Here is a 15,767-nt window from a genome sequence, read left to right as displayed (position 1 = left end):
CTGTAGTCCAATATAAAATAAAAAGTTAAAAAATTCATATAGAAAAATGAATGAATGAATAAAGAAAGAAATAAAAGACAGTAACAAAAGAAAAGAAAGAAAATGCAGCTGTGCATCTGTAAAGAGGAGGTAGGGGAAGAAGCACCCCTGGGCCCACAGCCGGCCTCCTCTCCTGCCTCTGCCTTGCGCGCGTCCAGCCCGCGCTCTGCTCTCTGCCTGGTCCTGCATGTTCTCATGTCCACGATGGCACACGGGTGGGGAAGGGGTCACGGTAAGTTCCACCTTGTAGATGACAGGCTAGAGCTTCAGAGGCAGAGGGTCAAGACCCAGGCCCAGGTCTCTCTACTTTTCACCGAGTTTCCTATTGGACAATATTGCAGCCGGTTCACCCCCAGCAAAAGCGGCCTTGGGGGCTTCTCACTGGCTGTCACCCAGGCTGAAGCCAGCCTGGAGATGAGCTGCGGGACCAGCCTGGCTGTGGAGCCCCCTTCTTCCGCCCCAGCAGGCCTCCCCCTGGGTGGGCAGCCGAGGTTCTGCGAGAGGTCCGGACACTTCTCTGAGAAGGACACAGCTGCAATAGTGACAACAACTGCTTATTCACTGCGGTACCAAGCGCTGCACACCACTGTCTCTTGTTATCCCCGCCAGAGTCGTGCAAGGTGTCTCCGCGTTCACTCCCATTTGCTAGATCAGTAAACTGAGGCACTTGAGCAGGACCTTGCCTGAGGTGGCACAGCTGTGTATCACAGAGCTGGGACTGGAGCGCCGCGGGATGGGCTTCGGACCCCCCCCTCGTCATTCGGCAGGGCTGTCGCAGAAGGAGGGAGAGCAGGTCCCAGCAATTACCTCCCGGGCTGCACTGTTTCAGATGCATTTTCATTTAATTTGGCATCTCCCCTCCTTTAAAAAAAAGTGTGTTTCCAAAGCCATGGTTTGGGAACCACGAGAATGCCTCTGCTCTCTGGAAGCCAAAATCCTCCAGCTGAGTAAATTGCCTGATGAGTAGTTCAGAGCCCTGGAAGGAGGGCCACGGGGCAGGTGGCCTGAGCTTAGACAGGGCCAGGGCACCGTTGTCACATGGCCCCCGCGATGTCACGCCAGCCCGCGAGCTCACCCTGGAAATCTGCCTTCCTGTCACAACCCCTGCCAGCCCCCTTCCTCCAGCCTGGCATTTCTTACAATGCCAGAACCTAAGATGAAAAGGAAGACACCACAGAAGTTGGGCACAGGCTTGCCCCTCACTCCGCTAAGCGTTTTCACAGGGGGGACCTGGCAGGCAGTCTGGCGGACCAGCCCATGGTACACCCTGGACTTTCTGAGAATTTTTTTTTAAAAGGAGGGAGGAGATCGCAGTGATGGGTTCAAACTGCAGCTTTTTCTGACCTGTTCCTAAGGAAGGGGGGCAGGTGGGGCTCCAGCATCATCTGTCTGCACTTGAACTCAGGCGTTCCTCCCCTTGTCTGGGAGCTGAGGGCACGTGGCCCCTTTGTGCAACTGGCCACTTTGTCCCAGAATTCCATGAGAGCCTGCTGATGGGTGCAGGGGGAGCGGACAGCCCAGGTTCACATTTCTTAGTCCCAGACTCTCAGCAGTCTCCCCTGAGCAGCCGAGTCGCTGGTGAGCCGTGTGTGCTGTGTGTGTGGGGATTAATGTCCCCGGCGTGGAGGGTCAGTGCAGCGTGCAAAGGCCAGTATTAATGGACAAATTAAAGCCAACGCCAACCTGGGCAGGTGAGAGGAAGGCTCTGAGCGTGATCAAAAACATATTTCTGTTGCAGGTCTAAATAATGGGCTATGGGAGATACATCTGTAAATTATACAGGAAGCCTTCTTCCACAACTGATTCAGCCTGACAGTTTTACTGGAGTATATGAAAATGAGTATTAAAGATGTGATCTGTAGGCTTCCTTCCAGGAATTCCAATCTGGTTTCAATAAAATGGGAACACTGATTGGAAGTGAAGTTGCCTTCCGGTTTTGCCTTTGGCTATTACGTGCTCATTCGTGAAATGACTGAATTCCACAACTACTTTTAATATTCACCTTTTGAGTTCATCTCCAGCACTGGACACATTGGAATGATTAAAATAGCACTGGCTCCCCATGCTGGGTGCTTTCTAATTTAAAACAGCCCAGGTGCTGAAGACAAATGAGTCCTCCTGGAAAGTCCATTCTTTCTTTGCGTGATGTTGCTCGGTGGGAACGCCGAGGGTGGAATATTAATAGTAAAAAAAAATTAAATAAAATAATGCTCCTTGAGTAGATGCCTGGGGGAAAAGATTAAAGTTTGGTGCAAGGCGGGATGTGTACTTGGTGTGGGATCATTCTGGGTGCACCGGTTTCTGGGCTTTTTGCTTGCAGCTTGTGTCTGTAACTGCAGCCACTGTGGGGCTCTGGGTTCTGCTTCCTTCCTCCCCAGGGAGGTCCTCCTCTAGGTCAGCCATATGCTGCGAGCTGGCCTTGAGCTGGGCTTCCCCGGCAGCGGGTAGGATTGTGCCCAGGCAGCTGCAGCTCCCCAGCTCTCCCTGCCCTCCAGGCCCTCAGGGCGCAGTCATAAGAGGGCTCTCCAAGATTAAGAGCTCAGAGTGCCACCAAAAAGAGGAAGGTTAATTGGTTGATTCTTCCAACACACCCTCCACAAAGCCCCCTCACCCCTTGCTCTGTAACCACTGGGCTAATGGGCCACAGGTGCTTTTTCCATCTGACTTTTCTGAGATTTACTGCACAAGGTGGATGAGCCCTTTTCCTTCCATTTCTGCTCCAGAGTTCTCCCAGTTTTCGATGGCAGGGAGGAAAATTTGGGCAGGGGGGTGGTCTCACCTTGCCTCCCCCAGTGTTTTTCTATCCAAAGCTATTATGGAATTTTCAGTGGGAGAAAATGGACCTAAACTCTTGGGACACCGGGCACCGCTGGGAGGCACGAATTCATTTGGAAAGGTTTTTGTGGGATTGCGAATGTTGCCTTTTTTATATGCAAAATTCACATTTAATTTCCTCTGATCTTGTTGAAAATTATGAAAAGAGTTTTCATGCATTTAACTTGGAATGAAATTTTGTGGTGTCTGCTGCTTTTCCTCTGAGGAAGACTCAATGGCCTGTGTTTTGGTGTCAAACGTCTGAGGATGTGGAATGCACATTGCTGAGTTTGTCTAAGAGAAATGCCATTTCTTGACATGACGGACAAGGCACGCTCACGTGTTGGAATTAAAGATGTTTTCCTGGTCACCAGCTGTCTGCTCTTGAGCCAACCAAAAAGAAGTCATGTGAGTGGACAGTAGCAGTAATGTCTGACTTTGTAGGAAGTTACCTATGATGGTGACCACCCAGCTAGGTGGAGACTGGGACTTCATTGGCAACCCTGACCCTCCACATGACCTTTAGAATTTAAGACTCTCTGGTCACCATTCCTGATGTGAATTATGGTGGTATTAGTGCAATACCGCAGCCACATGCGGCTCTTTAAATGTAAATTAATAAAAATTAAATGAAATTAAAAATCCAATTCCTCGGTCACACCAGACACATTTCAAGTGCTCCGTGGATGGCGAGTGACAACCGTATTGAGAGCTCAGATAGAACCCGTTTTCATCTTTGCAGAAGGTTCTGTTAGAGTTGGAGTTTATCATGATCCTAAGAAAATCACGAGGAAGACGAGCTCTGCTTCCACGCCACATTTCATTGAAAACCTGCCGTGTGAGTGGGAACCTATGAGCTGTGGACAAACTTTGATGAAAGTGGAAATTTCCCATGTGGCATCAAAGAGTAAATCCGACCCAGAGTATTTTGAAGATGAACTTTGTTAACGATGGTTCTGCCAAAATACGGGTGATGGATAGGAACAGGATGGAATTCTGAGCAGTTGCAATATCCCAGGTCCTCAAGTGCTCACGTCGCTGACGTTAATGACACTGGAGAAATGCTTCTCATTTTCTGCAACATTATTTTTTATTTAGTAACTCTTAGATGTCTGGGCGACTGTCCCTCTGCAGGTTCTGAGCACCCTGGGATCGAGGCAGGGAGATGGTCCCCCGAGCTCGCCCCCGACAGCACTCAATCCTTGCTCTCAGCTGGAGAAGGCTTTATTTCCAGTGGGCAACACTTTCAAGGCACGGGCTCCTGCTGAGACGTTATGTCTTACACACTGCAAATGGCACCGAGAGGCAACGCCAGCCTCCCTGCTCTTTCTTCAAAGGCCAACAAGCATGATGAGGGTTTGTTATAAGGCAGACCCAGTGTCCAAATTGGCCCTGGGCAATGGCTTTCTCTGTGGCTCAAGCGTCTAGGGACCTGTCTTCTCTGGTCACCTGCCTGGAGCAGGTTACACTGTCAGTACACGTCCAGCCCAGCTGAGCCAAGTGACTGGCAAAGCAATAGGAGTGTGGGCGCCGTTTCCTGGGATGTGCCAACCTAGTGGTCCATGGTACTGTCTAGAACAGCGGGGTTCTGAGGAGGCCGAGTGTTGAAGGGAGGGTGGGAACAATCAGGGAAGCGCTGAGCTGAGCCTTGACCATCAATTATTTTGTTAGCTGCTAGTGATCACTTGCCACATTCCTGAGGTTGTCCTAGGAACCTCCTTATGCTTGTTTCTCGCAACTGTTGCGAGAAACCGTGGCTTTAGTGCTGCCGTCTCCAACCGCAGATGCCGACGTTCACGCTGCAGGTTAAATAACTAGTCCCAGGTCACGCAGCTCAAGACCTGCTAAACTCAGCCCTGAAGCCAAGTCTCCTTGACACCAAAGCCAAGTTCCATGCAGTGGTGGCATGCCATCTCCAATCATCGGTACGGTTGCCTGGGGAATTGCGAGAGGACCGGGCTTTCCCAGACCTGGGATGAGTGACGGACATCATCTAAGGTGCGAGCCTGGGGCCCCAGGTTAGCCACAGGGTTCCGCTGAGCGTTCTCTGGAAATGGAGTCACCAGCCCTGGGCCCACTTTGGTACATAAAGAGGGGCTGCTTCTCCCTGGGTTGAAGAGCCTGTCTTCATAGCCAAAGCCCGTGAGACAGCCTCTGTGACCCTCCCATCCAATCCCCTTGACAGAAGGGCTGCCTGAGACCAGCCAGAGCACACGTGTCTGGAATCACACAAGAGCTAGAAGTAAAACCCTGGTTTCCTGCCATCATTCCACCCAAGAGCCCACGGAGGCCCAGCCCCAGGACCAAGACACTGTGCTTCTCTTTGTCTGCAGTCAGCACCTCAGTTTCTGCTGGGGTTTCCCTGGGAGCCATTACCTTCCAGCCCAGACATGCCAGCCCCTTCAGGTGGACTTTTCACTGTAGAGCAGAAGTCTGAGTGCCTGCCTCACCCTGGAGGCGACACTCAGGGCAGAGGGAATGGCGGGAACCAGGCAGGGTTATACGTGCAGGTGTGAGGGGTAGGGACTTTGGTCCGTAGTCCTCCAGAATCTGGCGAGATTTCGGTGCCCCGAGCCCTGGGTCACCCAATGGCAAGCTCTGCACATGCTCGGAAGGCTTTGCTTTCACCCTCAGGCAAACACACAGACAAGGCCCCCGGGGGCAGCGTGGGTGAGCTTGGTCTGTACTTCCCTGTAGCTGCATTTGAACTGCAGGTGGAGGGAAGGAGTCTGCTGAGCAGTCTGCCCAGGCCTCTGGGGTTCTTAATCCAGCCCTAGTGATTGGAGAATATTGAAAGCAAACTGCTGTTGACAATCTATAGACGTTGTGGTTACAAAGCGAGCGCTCCTTGTACTTCCTCCCAGTGAGTTTGCTGCCGGCCCTCCCAAGTCAGGGCAGACCCACGAATATGCACCCACGTGAGCAGACCTTGTTCTCCTCTTATCACAGCCTGACGGCCCTCTCTTGTCATTGTTAAGCTGTCTGCTTCCGCTGCTGGGCCATCAGTGCCGTCAGGCCTGGGTGTGGCTTGCTCTCCTCTCTGCTGTCGGTGCCTGGATGGAGCCCTGTGCATGGGGGCTCCCGCAGGGCGAGGGCACTGTGTGAATCTGTGCCCCCGGCCCCGTGTGTCCTGGGCTCATCTGACCGGCTCCTCATGTGGCTCTCAGGTTGGACGAGGGTCCCACCGCCACCCCGGGGACCCCGTTCCCCAGCTGGCCCTTTCTCTCCTTGCGTAAATCTTACAGACGTCATGAGGAAGCCTGTAGGTGTCCTAACAGCCCACTGCAGCATCTCCAAGGCTCTGAAAGGCACCCAGGCGCCCAAAGTGCGGTCACTCCGGGCTGACTCGGGTGGAGGATGTGGTCACAGAGGCCCCCAGTTCCTTCGAAGGAGCCTCCTCTTTTCCTTCCAAATCACCCCGGCGCTTCCTCGAGGAGCCAGTGCAGGACGAGAGCAAGAAACGCTAGACGTGGCTGCCACCTGCCTCCACGCAGGAGCCCCGTCCTCCCAGCTGCTCGGCTCTCCGGATGCTGGGGGTGGGTTTCGGGGGGTGACGGTATCTTCTCCAAAATCTTCATCCGCAGTAAACACTGCTAACTACCAACTCATAAAACATATCAGCTGGGTTTCTTACTTTTAACCATCTTTCCAATTGTGCTATAAAGTAAAGGCAGATGTCATTTTAAGATCTTATTATTGTCAAGGGTCAGCTTCTCCAGCAGCACCTGCTTAGCAGCCGTCTGCTTGTTTGCGGCCGCTTTTTTTTACAGGTGACAGTTTAAGGTGGCTCTTCTCTGGTTACAAAGAGTTCTTCCTAATGGAGCAGGAGTGGCACGCGCGGTAGGGGGGCTCTGGCTCCCGCCCGATGCGGAGGCCGGGTCGCAGCTTCACCTGGATTTTCGGGTGACAGCCTCAGCACACACGTCAGACTTTGCCAAATGCTCTGCCATTAATTTATGATTTAAAGTAATTAACTTTTGCTGATTAAAGTAATTATTTCAAGTGCATCGCAGTCGGGCCCAAATGATGCGCTCAGCCCCTCTCCAGTTTGAGCAAGCAGCGTGCCAAGTGCTTAAAAGCTGCACCGGGGATGGGAGAGAGGCTTCTGCCCAGCTCACGGGTCTGCCACGTTTATGACTGACTTGTACTAACTGCTCATTTTAATGCCGGGTTCTGGCAGAATGTTGACACAGCGTGAAACCTTCATCCAGTAAACAAGACAAGCTTCAGCCTGGTGACACCGATGACAGTGGAAGCTGTTTAAATGAATCTGGCCTCCAGCCTTCCAGAGGTATCATGTTTTTCGCGCTCTCTCGCTCACCCAGATTGGCCCTTAAACAGCGTACATCTTCATCTGGCCTCAGCCGGGAGTGCGGGATGCATGCACCTCGGGAACCTGGCCCCGCGCCCCGAAAATCAGCAGCAGCCCAGCACTGACCTCATCCCCCCTCCATGGCCCTCAGGGCCCGGACAGGGCAGGGCGGCCCGGCCGCTGTGCAGGAGGTGCCCGCTCGGTCTGGGGAAGCTCCTAGGAGGTGATGGAGAGACACAGGGAGCAAGGTCTGAGGACAGGAGGGCTTGCCCGCTGTTTCACATCAAGCATGTTCCCTCCCTCGCCATGGCATCGCCTGCCAGTGAGGCAGGGAATCGACTGCTTGGTGCTTTCCTGGAAGGGGGACTGCTGCAGGCAGGACCAGAGGTGCCCTGACCTGGAGTCTCAAGGCTGGAAAACCCTCCCAGGCCCCAACCTCCCTCCCATTGCACGGAAGGAGGCGGGAGCCAAAGCCCAGCAGCCCTGCACAGAGCAGGAGGGGATCTGGGTGCTGGGCTGTCCATCGAAGCACGAGCGTCTGGGCCCCCAGGGTGCAGGCGTGCCCAGGAGTCCTTCCCTCTGGGAAAATCCTGCAAAAACAGTCGTCACAACAGTTCCCATTTCCCGTGCATCTGCTGTGTGCCAGACACTGAGCCCGCATGGCCGAGCTGGTCCACAGGACGCCTCAGCGATGTGAGGAGGTGCGTCACGTTACCCATCTTCCAGCTGAGGCACCTGGGAGTCAGAGTGGTGAGTGCCACGCCCAGGGTCACTTAGCCAGGGGAACCATGGTTCAGAGCCAGGTCTTTCCAAAGTTCCAGGTCTCTGCTTAGTCTCCTTTTACCCATTAAAAAATATGCTAGGAGCTGCAGTGGCCTCTTTGAGACCAACCCCACCCCCAGCCCTGGCAAGCCACCACGCTGGCTTTTGAGAAGAGTCATAGCTCCTTGGGGCATGGGAGCCTTCTCACCTGGGAGAACCAAGGTGAAGGGCCAACCGCCAAGTGCCCTGACTTTAGAAACGATGGGCATTTCGGGGAGCTCAGTTCACGCTCCTACCCTTTGCTATTGGGGGGGGCAGTTTGGGGGATTAACTTGCATTTTTATCTTTTCTCTTAGTAATTATCCCAACACCCTGGGCTTTCAGTGAAACCACAGGAAATCTAATTTCGTATGTAATTAAGTGCCTGACGGGCAGCGATCCCCAGCAAACGATATTTCAGCTTAATGCTGTTGAACAAACATCACCGACAAACGACGATGCCAGGACAATCATCTGTGCATTGGCATCCTTGCCACCACGCGACGGCGGGGTTCATAAATAACCCACTTCACTTTCGGGGTGAATTAAAAGGTTTGAGTGAAAGACCATGAGAGGGAAACAGTCCTCTTTCATCCAGGAGTCGGGGCCACGCCAGGCTGGCTGGGCAGATGCTCTGTCCTGCTTGGCAGGAGCCTGCAAGGGCGCCACTCCACGCACTGCCCTCGCGAGCATCGGTGGAGGTGCCAAATGGCAGCGTCTGGAACGGGACCAGCCAGGAGTGGGCCCGGCGGATGGGGCCGCTGCAGCGGAGGCCGAGGGAGGTCTGGGAAGGAGGTTCCCACCGCCCTGCCTGTGCAGCGAGCAGACGCTGGTGCTGTCTCTGCCCCGACCGGGATTCTCAGAGCCCAGAGGATGGCTGGAACCGAGGACCTGGCATCCGGTTAAATAAAGAAGCTTAAAGTAAACCCAGAAGCATTTGAAGGAGGACAGTAAGAGGATGGGCAGCCCTGCCCTGGGGTGGGTGCTGCCGACATGGCTGGAAGTTTGTCAGCTGAACATCTGGAGAAGCCAACATCCAGCAGAGCCAAGGAAAGAGTCTGCAGTGCAGAACCATAATTTTCCCCTTTCCCTTGTTTGATGGTTATATCAATAGATAAAAAGAATGAACACAGCACTCTAAGAAAATGTGCTTCACAGCCCAATTTGGTCAGCCTTCTCAGGCTATTCCGCTTGTCCTGGTTTTCTTGAAAAATCCAGGTTTCGAAACTGCACAGGCTCAGGTGCAAATCCCAGCCGGGCCACTTATCTGTGGTGTGACCTTGAGCCAGTCACTTAATTTTCCAAGCCTCAATTTCCTCCACTGCAAAAGGGGCGTAAAAAAAACTGATGCGAGGGCTTCCCTGGTGGCGCAGTGGTTGAGAGTCCGCCTGCCGATGCAGGGGACACGGGTTCGTGCCCCGGTCCGGGAGGATCCCACATGCCGCCGAGCGGCTGGGCCCGTGAGCCATGGCCGCTGAGTCTGCGCGTCCGGAGCCTGTGCTCTGCAACAGGAGAGGCCACGGCAGTGAGAGGCCCGCGTACCGCAAAAAAAGCAAAACAAAACTGATGCGAGCTTTGGAAACGTGGTGATGTGAGCTCACGTGCGACAAACAGCAGCTGCTGCTAAGGGTGTGGCTTTGCTGCGATTATCGTTATTCCTACAAATCCCAGGGGTACCCTGGGTGCCTGAGCTGCAGTGGCTGAGCTCTGGACCTGACTCAGTGCAGCACCTTCCTAAAAGGGGCCTGGGAACAGGAAAAAGTGGTGCGGAACGAAGCAACAGAACCCAAACCCACCAGATGCTGCCGAGGGGGCTGAACAAGTGGGTCAGCGTGCAGCAGGGAGGCCGGGGCCACACAGCAAGCCACACACGTGTTCTGGTTACTTTTTACAACACTTCATTCCTTCCTGACCATAAAGATGCGTTCCGTCGGCACACATGTAGGGCATCTGCTCTGGGCCAGTCCCTGGCATGGGTGCTGGATACACAGCGACCAGACCACAGCGAACAGGCAGACATGCCCTCTCTGAGTGGGCATTTGGAAAACAGAAAAAGAACACACAGGAAAATAAAGGTATGTATTATCCTAGCACCCAGAGGCAGTCCCGATTCAGGTATCAGTAAATGTATCTGGACTCAGAGAGTCATCTCCTGCTAGCTTCCCTGAACCTTAAGGACCAGGAAAACACACATAATGTAATCCTCAAAAGCATTATACCTGGTAGGTGCATCTTATCCCGTTATATGTAGCACAACAAACTGACCCTACAGTAGTGGGTGTAGTGGACTGAATAATGGCTCCCAAAGACACCTTCTTAATTTCTGGGATCCGTGCATTACCTTACACAGCAAAGTTTGTAGATGTGACTAAATTAACGATCTCCAGGAGGGGAGATCATTCTGGATTATCCGGTGGGACCGAAATGCCATCACAAGTGTCCTTATAAGAGGGAGGCAGAGGGAGATTTGACAGTTACAGAGGAGGAGGTCATGTGAGGACAGAGGCAGAGACGGGAGGGGTGCGGCCACAAGCCAGGGAACGCCGGCCGCCACCAGAAGCCGGGAGGGCCAAGGAGCAGAGCTCGCCTCCAGCTCCCAGAAAGCAAGGCCCCGCCGACACTTTGACTTGAGTCCAGTGAAACCGATTTCACAGTTGTGCCCTCCACTGGGAGAGGATGCATTTCAGGTGTGTTAAGCCAACACAGACACAGGAAGCTGCTGCAGTAGGTGAATGGATTTATTCGTCCACTCTCAGCAGAGGTGCAGAATGGGGCATTTACTAAGCTGGCGGCATGAGAGGCAAATGATGAATGAATCAATGCACTGTGGTTAAGTTAGAAATAAGGAAGCCTCCGTTTTTATTTTAATTCACACGATACAAAAACAGTTACCCTTGGCAATTATATTACAGATCCTCAGTATATTTATTTATTTTACAGCAGGTGAACTGGAGCAATCAGGTACACATCCTTTCAGCCCCTCCTCACAAGGAAGTCAGTGACGGTTCAGCTCTTCCCTGGCGTGGCCAGCTAACGAGGGTCGTCCACTTCCAGTGCTTGCCGGGTGGGGGGCAGAGCTGCGGGATGTGCGTCCTCCAGCCACGCCTTGCCACACCTGCCCACAAACAAGTACCTCCCGCTCACCATGGAGACGAGTCTAATTGCCATTGCTCACTAGAAGATGAAAGGTGCTGACCTGAGCTTCCAACAGGGAGATATGGGCATCTTTTATGTGGACATGACTTTGTTCTGAATATCCTTTTCTGGATCAAGGAGAAGAGTCTGGGCAGGCGTTCCTTGGAGCACGTGTGCAAGAATGGCCTGACCACACTGTCCCAGCTCACACGATGAGGGTCAGAGTGACCGGTGGGAAGATCGCTCTGTCTTTGGACTTGTCACTTCAAGTCCTGTTCGGCTATGCTGCATCATTTTCGTTAAAGAATACTTTTGGTTTGGGGTATGCCATTCCTCTCTGTGGCTCACTGCCCCGTTTCTGAACTCCCCCCAGGGTGGAGGTGGGAAAACGTATCCCAGGACCACCCCCACCCACCAGGTGGACAGAGCTGCACAGCGACAAAAGGCATAGGGATTAGAGTTGAACTGTCTGAGTTCAGATTTGGGCTCTGCTGTCTTCTCCGTCTATGTGACCTTGGAACCTTTCTGCATCCAAGTCCCTGAAGGCAAAATGGGGTTTTAAAAAGGACCACCTGCCCCACAGGTGCACGGCCTAATTGGATGCCCCCAGCACACCCAGGCAAGGCGGACACTTGGAACCTGACATGGTTATGGGTGTTATAACTGTGACCGCTTGCCCAGGGCTGGGTCCCTTATTACCCCTACCCATCACTTAAAGGCCACGCAAGGGCAGGCCCTGAGAACCAGCAGGGAGTGGGTAGGGGACTCCTCTTCTTAGGGGCATGTTGCCTCCCTTGGACCAGCCTGACAGCTTGTTCTCTCTGACTGGGGCCTGCAGGCGGCAAAAGCCATTAGGAGCAATTTGTTGTCCCCAGGCAGGCCTGCTCCCCCTAAACTGTTATCAATGAGCTTGTCAACCCAAGGCCTAACCTCCTTTGTTCTTTTCATCTGTTCTCCCCTTGGAGGCCTCTCCGAGCCCCCGGCCTCCTCCGAGGGGCTGCGACAGGCTGCCGTACACCTGTTTGGCTGGAGGCCGGGCCCGGGGGTCCGGGCGTGGTGGGGAGACAGCAGGAGCTGCCCGGGCCGCCTGGCTCCCGGCTCCGGTCCACATCAGGATGTCAGATGACAGTTGTCACGGCTGCAGCTGGCACGGCAGCTCGTGCCAGGGGCAGGGCGCGTGGCCGCACGCCTGGATGCACTCGGTCCTCCCCCGGGGCACACGGCTCACCTCCACGGGGCTGCAGCTGGGGGAGGCAGCCTGGCCGGCCGTGTCGAGGGCCTGCAGCGGGAAGCAGGGGTCTTGGTGCTGTCACCCCACAGGGGCGCCTTCTGTGAATCCAGGGTGGGGAGGGATGCCTGCATGTGCCTGGGGAGGGCCGGCCCACCAGAGCTGCCCAGGCCTGAATAAGCCACAACTGCCAGAGAACTCGGGAGCAGACCCGGCTTCTGACTGTGCTCAGGACCAGGCTGACTGGCTCACAGACAGGGAGGGAGATGCCCTGTATTGAGTAGTTGGGTGGCAGGCGTTCAGGTAACAGCCTGGCCTTAGTGAGCTCAGGCACCATAACCAAGTACCACGGACTGGGGGGCTTCACCGGCAGACTTGTATATCTCACTCTTCTGGAGGCTGGAAGTCCAAGGTCAAGGTGCTGCCAAAGCAGGTGTCACCCTGAGGCCCCTTCTCTTGGCCTGTAGTGGCCACACTTCTCCACATCCTTACCTGGGGTGGGGGGTGGTGGTGGAGAGAGAGTGCTAGTGTCTCTTACGAGGGCACCAATCCCATCATATCATGGCCCCACCCTCATGACCTCATCTAACCCTAATCACCTCCCAAAGGTCCCACCTTCAAATACCAACACCTTGAGGGTTAGGGCTTCAACATATGAATGTGGAGGGCAGGGCACAGGCCCCCAGAATGGGTCTGTGGCCCAAGAGGGAAGTGAGGGTTTCCCAAGCTGCCTCCACTGTGGAAGATACGCTAGGGAGTCGAATTTGTTCTGGATTTAAGAGAGAGTGGAAGAGCCGCCAGGTGGAAGCCAACTTTCTACTGCTTTTTATTAAATCTCTGTTTAAGCAAACATGGTGCCAGCAGTCTTGGGAAACAAAGGAAGGACGTGGGGTTCACTGGATGAAGAATCCGTCACAGGAGGCCTGTCCAAAGTTGCAGTGCAGGGCAAAGCGCAGGTGCAGGACCCGCAGGCCCAGGAAGAAGCTGAACGTCCAAATCCCGTGCGTCCCAGAGGCAGGTCTGGCAGAGGGAACGGTGGGGATATTTCCGGGGCACTTTCCTGTAACAGAGCGCTGTCTGTCCCCGACAGCTCCCAGGTGGCTGTTACCACGTCCAGGTGGGGACCCTGAGGCTCAGGGGAGGGAGGAGAGTTGTCCTGACCTCCCAGCAGGAAGGCTCGGTCTTGTGTCCTCTCAGCAGGAGCCTACCTTTGGCCTCGGTGATTCCTGGGTCCAAATCCCGTGCTCTCTGCTCCAGCAGCTGGGCCAGCTGTCATGGTCCACTCGGGCTGCAGTCACAAATACCACAGACCGGGGGCTGCAACAACATGTATTTCTCACAGCTGGGGAGGTTGGAAAGCCCAGATCCGGGTGAGGGCCCCTTCCTGGCTGGAGACGCCGTCTTTGGGCTGCGTACCCACCTGCTGAGCACAGGGGGAGGAAGCAGCTCTCCGGCTGTTCTCATAAGGCCACTAATCCCATCCTGATGGCTCCTCTCCATGGCTTCATCACCTCCCAGAGGTCTTGCCTCCACTTACCATTACATTAGGGCTTTGATTTCAACACATGAATTTTGGGCGGGGGACAAAGATATACGGTCCATAATACCAGATTTTAAAACGTGTCATATGTTTATGAAGCCTGAAGCAGAGACTGTCTCTGAGCACAGCTGGGGGGTCCCACCCTGAGACCACGAGCCTGGGCTGGGCTGACGCTCAGGGTCCTGGTGGAAGGGGCCCGGGTGGGGCTCGGTCCTGCCCTCCATGAGTGCCCCCGAGGGCCCAGGGGTGACTGGCCCATGGCAGGGCACTGAGCTCAAGCCAGCCCTCTAGGGAGTTGACTGGGACCAGCGTGATGCCTGGGATGGAAAGAGGGTGACGAGCAGGGATACTGTCTAGAGTATACTGACATCATCTCTCATCACAGACCTTGTCCCTGCCCCTGTGTCCCTCGTGCTCCCAACTTCCCTGATGCCCTGTGATGGGAGGGGTTTCTGCAGAGCCTGCTCAGGACCACACGGGAGCTGGTGGGGGGGATGCTGGTACTCTCAGGAGGTGGGGGCGGGCAGGGTGGCCTCCCCCAAGGAAATCCTCCTCTGCTCCATATTTATGCCCATATTCCAGGTCGTAGACTCCTCTGTCAAGGCCCGAGCTCCTTGGGGACAGACGGCCTCCCCCCTGGAGATTGGCACAGGGAGGCCCCACCAAATGGTCGGCTCTCAGGCTGGGCGATTAAGCAAACTTAAGACACCTTCTGCGTCCAACAAGGCAGCCTGTGGTCACACTCTAAAGACAAGTGGGCCCTTCTGGCATCTTCCAGGTGAGCCAGCACCTGAGGACAGCCTCAGACCCTTCCAGCCTCCACACACATGGCAAGAAATCTCAACAAGCGGAGGTGGTGACCTCCCAGAGTTCTCTCTGAAAGGGAACTTGCCTCCTGACATCCATCTCTCTCCTGATTTCTGGAGCCCCTGGTCCCCTTGGAATAGTGGTCAGCCCCTTATGACGGACGGCGTCAGGTTGCCTGGAGGGCAGGCTGGGTAGGAGGGCAGTGGCTGGTCTTCTCCCCTTTCCTCTCCCCTTCTGGACACAGACCATTATGCTAACTCGGGCCGCCCGGACCACCTCTGCGAAGTAACTGTGAGCGACGTCTGGCCCCTGAACCCTGTGCAGGTCCCTGGATCCCCCACAAGCACTGTGTGCCAGCCTCAGGCAGCTGCAGGGCACGGAGCCTCTGAGGGTCCACCTGGAGGGCAGGTGGTGAGCCAGGTGCCTGGTGCAAGTGGGTGGAGCTGCTCTGAAGGACCGTACCTGTCTCTGCAGCCTTGTCTGCTGGCCTGTCAGATCAAGGACAGGATGGGGGGTTGACGTGGAGGAAAGAGATGGGCAACTGGCTTCCCGGCCACTGGGTCCTCTGTGTGATGCCACGGGTGACCTGCATGTGCACCCCCCCACACACACACACACGTGCACGCACGTGACCGTCCACTCTGTGTTCCTGGACAATGTCCCCTTTCTTGGTCCTAGAGGAGGCGGAGTGCCAAGCACCCCATGTCACTTTCCTGCAGCTGCCGTAGCAAAACTATCACAAACTGCATGGCTAAAACAACGGAAGTTTATTCTCTGACGATTCTAGAGGCCAGAAGTCTGAAATTAAGGCATTGGGAGGGCTGTGATGTGACTTGGGAGGCTCGGGGCACCCTTCCTTGCCCCCTCCAGGTCCTGGTGGCCCCAGGCGCGCCTTGCTGTCCTTGGCTGGTAGGTGTATGACTCCCATCTCTGTCTCTGCCCTCGGATTGTAGGCTCCTTCTGTGTTTGTGTCTCTGAGTCCAATTTTCCCTTTTCTTTTTCTTTTTTTTTTTTTTTTGCAGTACGTGGGTCTCTCACCGTTGTGGCCTCTCCTGTTGCGGAGCACAGGCTCCGGATGCACAGGCTCAGCG

Source organism: Stenella coeruleoalba, assembly GCF_951394435.1.
Source record: "Stenella coeruleoalba genome assembly, chromosome: 16".
NCBI lineage: Eukaryota > Metazoa > Chordata > Mammalia > Artiodactyla > Delphinidae > Stenella > Stenella coeruleoalba.
This window is presented reverse-complemented; position numbering follows the sequence as displayed.